The sequence below is a fragment of the Chiloscyllium plagiosum genome, chromosome 8 (genome assembly GCF_004010195.1).
Source record: "Chiloscyllium plagiosum isolate BGI_BamShark_2017 chromosome 8, ASM401019v2, whole genome shotgun sequence".
In the NCBI taxonomy this organism is placed as follows: Eukaryota; Metazoa; Chordata; class Chondrichthyes; order Orectolobiformes; family Hemiscylliidae; genus Chiloscyllium; species Chiloscyllium plagiosum.
This window is the reverse complement of record NC_057717.1, coordinates 87576129-87583502: the sequence shown is the minus strand read 5'-3', so window position 1 is coordinate 87583502 and position 7374 is coordinate 87576129. Positions and strand designations below refer to the sequence as shown.

Here is a 7374-nt window from a genome sequence, read left to right as displayed (position 1 = left end):
ACTGTGGAAGGAAACCCAAGCATCCAGAGGAAACCCACACCGACACAGGGAGAATGTCCACACTCTCACCCGAGAACAGAATAGAACCTGGGTTCCTGTGAGGCATTAACAATTAAGTTACCATGCCAGCCACCCTTTGTTTGTTTTTATCCCGTATTTATTAGCGATGTTTGAGATGATTTGTGGCTCAGGTTGATGTAAGTATGTAAGTTAGCTTGGCTGAACTTCACAGTTTGTTTTCAGATGTTTCAACACCATGAGAGTCTATGGTGAAGAGCTGGTGGTATGTCCTGCCTCTCTCTCTCTTGTAGGTTTTGGTTTGTTAAGGTGGGTGATGTCATTTCCTGTTTTTTTTCCCCAAGGGAAGGTAGATGGGGGTCTAAGTCGATGTGTTTATTGATGGAGTTCTGGTTAGAATGGCATGCCTCTAAGAATTCTTGTGCATGTCTTTGTTGCGCCTGTCCTAGGATGTGTGTGTTGTCCCAGTCAAAGTGGTGTCCTTCTTTGTCTGTATGTATAGAAACTAGTGGTAGTGGGTCGTGTGTTTTCGTGGTCAGTTAGTGTCCAGGTATCCTGGTGGCAAGTTTCCTGCTGATTTGTCCGATGTAGTGTTCTTTTGTTACAGTTCTTGCATGGTATTTTGTAAATAAGCTTAGTTTTGCTGGTTGTATCTATTGGATCCTTTCAGTTCATTAGACGCTGGTTAAGCGTGTTGGTAGGTTTATGGGCTATCATGAAGCCAAAGTGTCTGAGTAGTCTGGAAGTCATTTCTGATGTGCCTTTGATGTAAGTTTGTGCGGCTATAGTTTTTGGTTGCGTTGTATTTGCTTGTTTGGTTTGTTTCTGAGGAATCAGTGGATTGTGTTTTATTGGGTACCCAGGCAGACCTTTACCCACTTCGTTATCTGCCCAACAGTCAGTCAGTCTCTCGCTCGCTCTCTCTCGTGTGCTCTCGCGCGCTCTCTCTCTCGCCTCTCTCCCCCCCCCACCCCTGCCTGAGCTCCTGCTGCTCGGATGCTGCCTGACCTGCTGTGCTTTCCCAGCACCACACCCTCGACCTCGGTCATGCTGTATGCATGCACAGACTGTGCTGGTGTTAGAACGATAAATATCTCTGCCCCAGGACCATGTGCCCCAACCCCACTCATCTTCAGTCACTTCATTCACCTTTCTTTTTGCCCTTTTTGCTGCTTAGCAGCTTATAGAATACTTTTGGTTACCTTTTTATGGATGCAAAACTTCCTTTGTATTCTTTCATTACTTCTCTCATTTCCTCCTCCACCTCCTGTATTGAGCTTGGCTTTTCCCTGTTTTATAAACTGACTTTGATCAGATGCCCCTTTTCCTGCTTCATTTTATTCTCATTGTCAGTAACCCAGGCAGTTCCAATGTTAGTGTTACCTCTGCCCAAAGATTATTGCAATGTTCCACTTCTAACTTGGCTGAAAACAACAAAGTTGACATGAACCAGATGATTACCGTTTGGGAGAGAGATGCTCGGAAGCACTTTCACAGAAAAGCTGGTAAGAGGTTTTGAACAGAGACCTTGGAGTGCGGATTCATAGCTCCTTGAAAGTAAAGTCTCAGGTAGATAGGATAGTGAAGAAGGCGTTTGGTATGCTTTCCTTTATTGGTCAGAGTATTGGGTACAGGAGTTGGGAGGTCATGTTGCAGCTGTACAGGACATTGGTTAGGCCACTGTTGGAATATTGTGTGCACTCCCTGCTATAGGAAGGATGTTCTGAAACTTGAAAGGGTGCAGAAAAGATTTACAAGGATGTTGCCAGGGTTGGAGGATTTGAGCTTTCGGGAGAGGCTGAACAGGCTGGGGCTGTTTTCCCTGGAGCGTCGGAGGCTGAGGGGTGACCTTATAGAGGTTTATAAAATCATGAGGGGCATGGAAAGGATAAATAGACAAGGTATTTTCCCTCGGATGTGGGAGTCCAAAACGAGAGAGGGGAAATGTTTAAAAGTTGCACCGTTTTCACCCAGAGGGTGTTGTGTGTATGGATTGAGCTGCCAGAGGAAGTGGTGGAGGCTGGTACAATTGAAAAGGCATCTGGATGGGTATATGAATAGGAAAGGTTTAGAGGGACATGGGCCGGGTGCTGGCAGGTGGGACTAGATTGGGTTGGGATATCTGGTCGGCATGGACGGGTTGGAATGAAGGGTCTGTTTCCATGCTGTGCATCTCTGACTGTATAGCTCTAAATGACCATTGTTGCTGGAGCAATTCTTAATTTTAGACATGATATGCAGATACATATTTGTTAAGCAACAGTATTAAGGGATATGGACCAAAGGCATGCATATGGACTTCAACCACTGGTCAGCCGTGATCTCACTGAATTGTGGAACAGGCTTGGGGAGGGCTGTATCACGTACTGCTGTTCCAATATACCTTGACAAAAATATAGATATGAGATTTTGATGTTCATGCTTTGTTCAGGTATAATAAGCATCTGTTTGGTTTCTAAGTAAGCGTCACTTGACCCAAAGAGCAACATAGCCCTGGAACAGGCCCTTCAGTCCTCTAAGCATGCAGCAACACATTTTGCCCTTCGATACTGTTATGGACCAGGCCAGACTCTCTCAAAATATTTGAAGAAGGTAGCCTGGAGCCTAACTTTATCTTATTTTAAAGGGAGATGTGAAGTTGGGTGTTCCACGTGGAATGCAACTGTCAGACAACTCAGCTTTGAGCAAAAGACAATTTATTTCAACACGACAGTTAAAAATACAAACAAAAGTGGCATTTAGAATAACTTGACTATTGGAAACCGTAACCAAATACTCAATACAGTAACTTAACTAGTTAACTGTTCTAATACAGTAACCTCCCAATAACACACCCCTCGGTAAAAAGGTAGATTCACACGCAGATTCCTACAGGCAGGAGGGAGCAACACCCAGAGAGAGATTTCAGAGAGAGTCCGAGGAATCCTTTCCTGATGTTTGCAACCCTTCTGGACTCCAACATCTTGTGACTGCTACAGCTAAAAAAACATCTAGGAAAGCCTGAACTGGGAGAACTGGCCACTCCTCTTTCATTGTTAAACTGTTTAAAAAAAAATCCAGCTTCCTAGACCTCGTTCACACTTCTGCGTTTATGACTTCTCTTCAAAAAAACGAGGACAAAGTAAAGTGACAGCATCATCACAATACTAAAACTGCCTTCCGTTACAGGATCTGTCTCCCTCTCTTCCCTTCCTGTTCAGGTATTTGTCCAGGTGCTTCGTGAATGCTGCTGTTGTGGCCGCACATTGCAGGCACCCATCACCTTTTGTGTGAAAGACCCACCTTGTACATCTCTCTTAAACACACATGCTCAAGCCCATTCCCCTACACCATGAACCTGTGTGCCCTCGTAACTGATCCCTCCCACTCTGGGAAAAGCCTCCGACTTTCTGCTCTATCCATGCCATCCACAATCTTATTCAGGTCACCCCTCAGCCTCCTGTGTTCCAGTGAAAACAAACCAGTCTATCCAACCTTACTTCATAACTAAAATCCCCCATAGCTAGCAACATCCTGGTAAACCTTTTCTGACCCTCTCCGAAGCATGTACATCCTTCTGATGGTGTATGCAATATTCCAGGTGTGGCCTAGCTAAAGTTCAGTATCACTTGCCTATCCTTATACTCAATGCCCCTTCCAATGAAGGCAAGCAGGCCATAGGCCTTTTTTACTACCACCTTTACCTGTGTGTCTACCTTCAGATATCTGTGGGCCGGTTCACCCAGATCCCTCCTCAGCATTCTGCCAATCACTTTATCATTTCCACCTGTACTTGACCTTCCAAACCACACCACCTCACATTTGTTCAGACTAAACTCCATCTGCCACTTTTCTACCCATGCCTCCAACTGACCTATATTCTGCTTTTAGGATCTCATCCCAATTTTCTACCTTTTGTCACTAGTACCAATAGATACCGTGACCACTGGCTGTTCACCATCTCCTTCCAGAATGTCCTGTACCTGTTCCGAGACATCCAGAACCCTGGCAACAGGAGGCAACATACCATCCTGGAGTCTAATTTGCAGCCAGAGAAATGCCTATCCAATCCCCTTCAGATTGAATCCCCTAAAATTACAGTATTCCTATGTTTATCTCTCCCTTCCTCTGCAACAGACCCAACTCTGGTGAATTTGGATGCTGCTGTTATGCCCTAAGAGGCCATTCCCCTGAACAGTATCTAAAGGGGCCGATATAGATTAGCTTACTAATGTTGTGGAAATGTTTTGCCGAGGAATAGTCAGAGGTGATTCCTGAACTGTACTGCCAAGTAGTCAGAGGGGTTAAAAACAATGACTGCAGATGCTGGAAACCAGATTCTGGATCAGTGGTGCTGGAAGAGCACAGCAGTTCAGGCAGCATCCGACGAGCAGCGAAATCGACGTTTCGGGCAAAAGCCCTTCATCAGGAATAAAGGCAGTGAGCCTGAAGCGTGGAGAGATAAGCTAGGGGGGAGGGTCGGGGTGGGGAGGAAGTAGCATAGAGTCAAGTTTGTTTCACGACCGGCCATTTCCTCCTGGCTTGGATCATAAAGTACATCTGAACTGTTCTTCAGGGTCAGTTACATGTAGTTAAGAGAAGACTCAATGACACAAATTACTTAAATATGAACATTTATTAATTAAATAAATAAATAGAAAGGCAAAACGCAGTACGTTTCCCTCCCTTCTGCCCGTCGGGGGCTGCTGAATCAATGGCTGGTACCTTCCTCGCACTGTTTGCATTCGAGCTCTCGGGGCGAGTCCCAACAATTCAGGACAAAGCGCTCACTCTCGTGCTGTATAATGAGCTACAAGGACAGGGAAAGAAGTTGACTGTGCTGTCTTCGGCATATGCGGGAACGTGAGTTACCCATCAGAGGGCTTACACAAGATCATGCAGCTTTCACATACCATCACCAGTTCTGACCTGTCCTCTCCATCGTCCTGCATAGTCTGCAATGTGACCTCCTCTTTATATATGCTAACAACAATCCTCTTGAGATGTTAACTCTAATTTCTCTTCACAGATGCTGTCAGATCTGCTGACCTTTCCAGCAACTTGTGCTTTTGTTTGCTGTGTCATTACGTCACACCGTGTCCAAGCACCGTAACTGTTCCCCTTCCTAGCAGTTTGGGGTTTTATTTCCATTCTGATGCTTTTCTCCAAACATTTGTTGTTAATACCCAATTTGGAAACTTTATTTTGCAGGAGATAGATTGGCAAGCCTTGCTTGCCAAGAAAGTGAAGCCACCTTTTGTTCCCACCATCCGTGACCGGGAGGATGTCAGTAACTTTGACGAGGAGTTCACAGCAGAGGAAGCAACACTGACCCCGCCACGTGAACCCAGGGTTCTCACTGAGAAGGAGCAGATTATGTTCAAGGAGTTTGATTATGTCTCAAAATATTGTTAATGTTCTTCAGCTGCCTTGTCCAGTAATAATTCTAGTCACTGGTTTTGTATTTTCAAATCTTAAAAGCAGCCTGTCTGTGGAACTATGCTCAGAAATGTGATGCAATCCCTCTGCTTTTTTTTTCAAAAAAGCTTTTATTTATATATTTTTTGACCAATCTTACTTTTTTTATACTTCTATAAAAAAACTTAACAAATTAAGATTTTGCAAACAAATGTAGCCTTGGGCGCTCTGTGTCAGGTCACACTGTCACTCTGCTGCAGGCAGAACGTCCCTGTCCCCCTCACACCCCGCTCCCACGTTATATCACACTGTCACTCTGCTGCAGGCAGAACGTCCCTGTCCCCCTCACACCCCGCTCCCACGTTATATCACACTGTCACTCTGCTGCAGGCAGAACGTCCCTGTCCCCCTCACACCCTGCTCCCACGTTATATCACACTGTCACTCTGCTGCAGGCAGAACGTCCCTGTCCCCCTCACACCCTGCTCCCACGTTATATCACACTGTCACTCTGCTGCAGGCAGAACGTCCCTGTCCCCCTCACACCCCGCTCCCACGTTATATCACACTGTCACTCTGCTGCAGGCAGAACGTCCCTGTCCCCCTCACACCCCGCTCCCACGTTATATCACACTGTCACTCTGCTGCAGGCAGAACGTCCCTGTCCCCCTCACACCCCGCTCCCACGTTATATCACACTGTCACTCTGCTGCAGGCAGAACGTCCCTGTCCCCCTCACACCCCGCTCCCACGTTATATCACACTGTCACTCTGCTGCAGGCAGAACGTCCCTGTCCCCCTCACACCCCGCTCCCACGTTATATCACACTGTCACTCTGCTGCAGGCAGAACGTCCCTGTCCCCCTCACACCCCGCTCCCACGTTATATCACACTGTCACTCTGCTGCAGGCAGAACGTCCCTGTCCCCCTCACCCCTCACACCCCACTCCCACGTTATATCACACTGTCCCTGTACCCTCACACCCCACTCCCACGTTATATCACACTGTCCCTGTACCCTCACACCCCACTCCCACGTTATATCACACTGTCCCTGTACCCTCACACCCCACTCCCACGTTATATCACACTGTCCCTGTACCCTCACACCCCACTCCCACGTTATATCACACTGTCCCTGTACCCTCACACCCCACTCCCACGTTATATCACACTGTCCCTGTACCCTCACACCCCACTCCCACGTTATATCACACTGTCCCTGTACCCTCACACCCCACTCCCACGTTATATCACACTGTCCCTGTACCCTCACACCCCACTCCCACGTTATATCACACTGTCCCTGTACCCTCACACCCCACTCCCACGTTATATCACACTGTCCCTGTACCCTCACACCCCACTCCCACGTTATATCACACTGTCCCTGTACCCTCACACCCCGCGCCCACGTTATATCACACTGTCCCTCTGCTGTGCCTGGATTGACAATTTCAATGATGATGTGTAGATCTAACAGGACACTGTTTTTCCAGGTTTAATTGTGAGCAACTGTGTGACTGCTGGAAAGAATTATAATGAGTTGCAATTAGTTCAGAAAAATCAGCTCTTTGAAATAGTTAAGATTGAGGAGCAGGGGACTGCAGCTGCTTGGTTTAGTCTACGTTTCAGTCACACTTTTCCTGATCTGTCTGATCTCCTGATTGTCTTTAAAGGTTCTGCTCTCTGTGAATAATGTTGACATTTGTACAAGATGCAGTGTCTCTCCAGACCCGTGTATCCAACCTCACCTACCAGAACCAATCACAACCCTCCATAACCTGCTCCAAAGCTCCACAAATCCAAACAGCCCTCACTTCCTTCTCTCCCATATCCCAGCTCACCTTCATAATCAATCCTCACCATATTGAGGAAGTTAAGTTACAGAACATAGAACATTCCAGCGCAGTACAGGCCCTTCGGCCCTCAATGTTGCGTTGACCTGTGAGACCAAT

The 7374-nt window shown here is 46.7% G+C and overlaps 1 long non-coding RNA gene across 1 annotated transcript; it reads right to left on the bottom strand.

Annotated features, from left to right (window-relative positions):
* Window positions 1-6141: 6141 nt before the first annotated feature.
* Window positions 6142-6471, bottom strand: LOC122552161. The gene is made up of 3 exons (XR_006312321.1): window positions 6350-6471; window positions 6268-6271; window positions 6142-6186 (listed from the first exon to the last, which is right to left on the bottom strand). It is a non-coding gene; the product is annotated as an uncharacterized LOC122552161 (long non-coding RNA).
* Window positions 6472-7374: the final 903 nt, after the last annotated feature.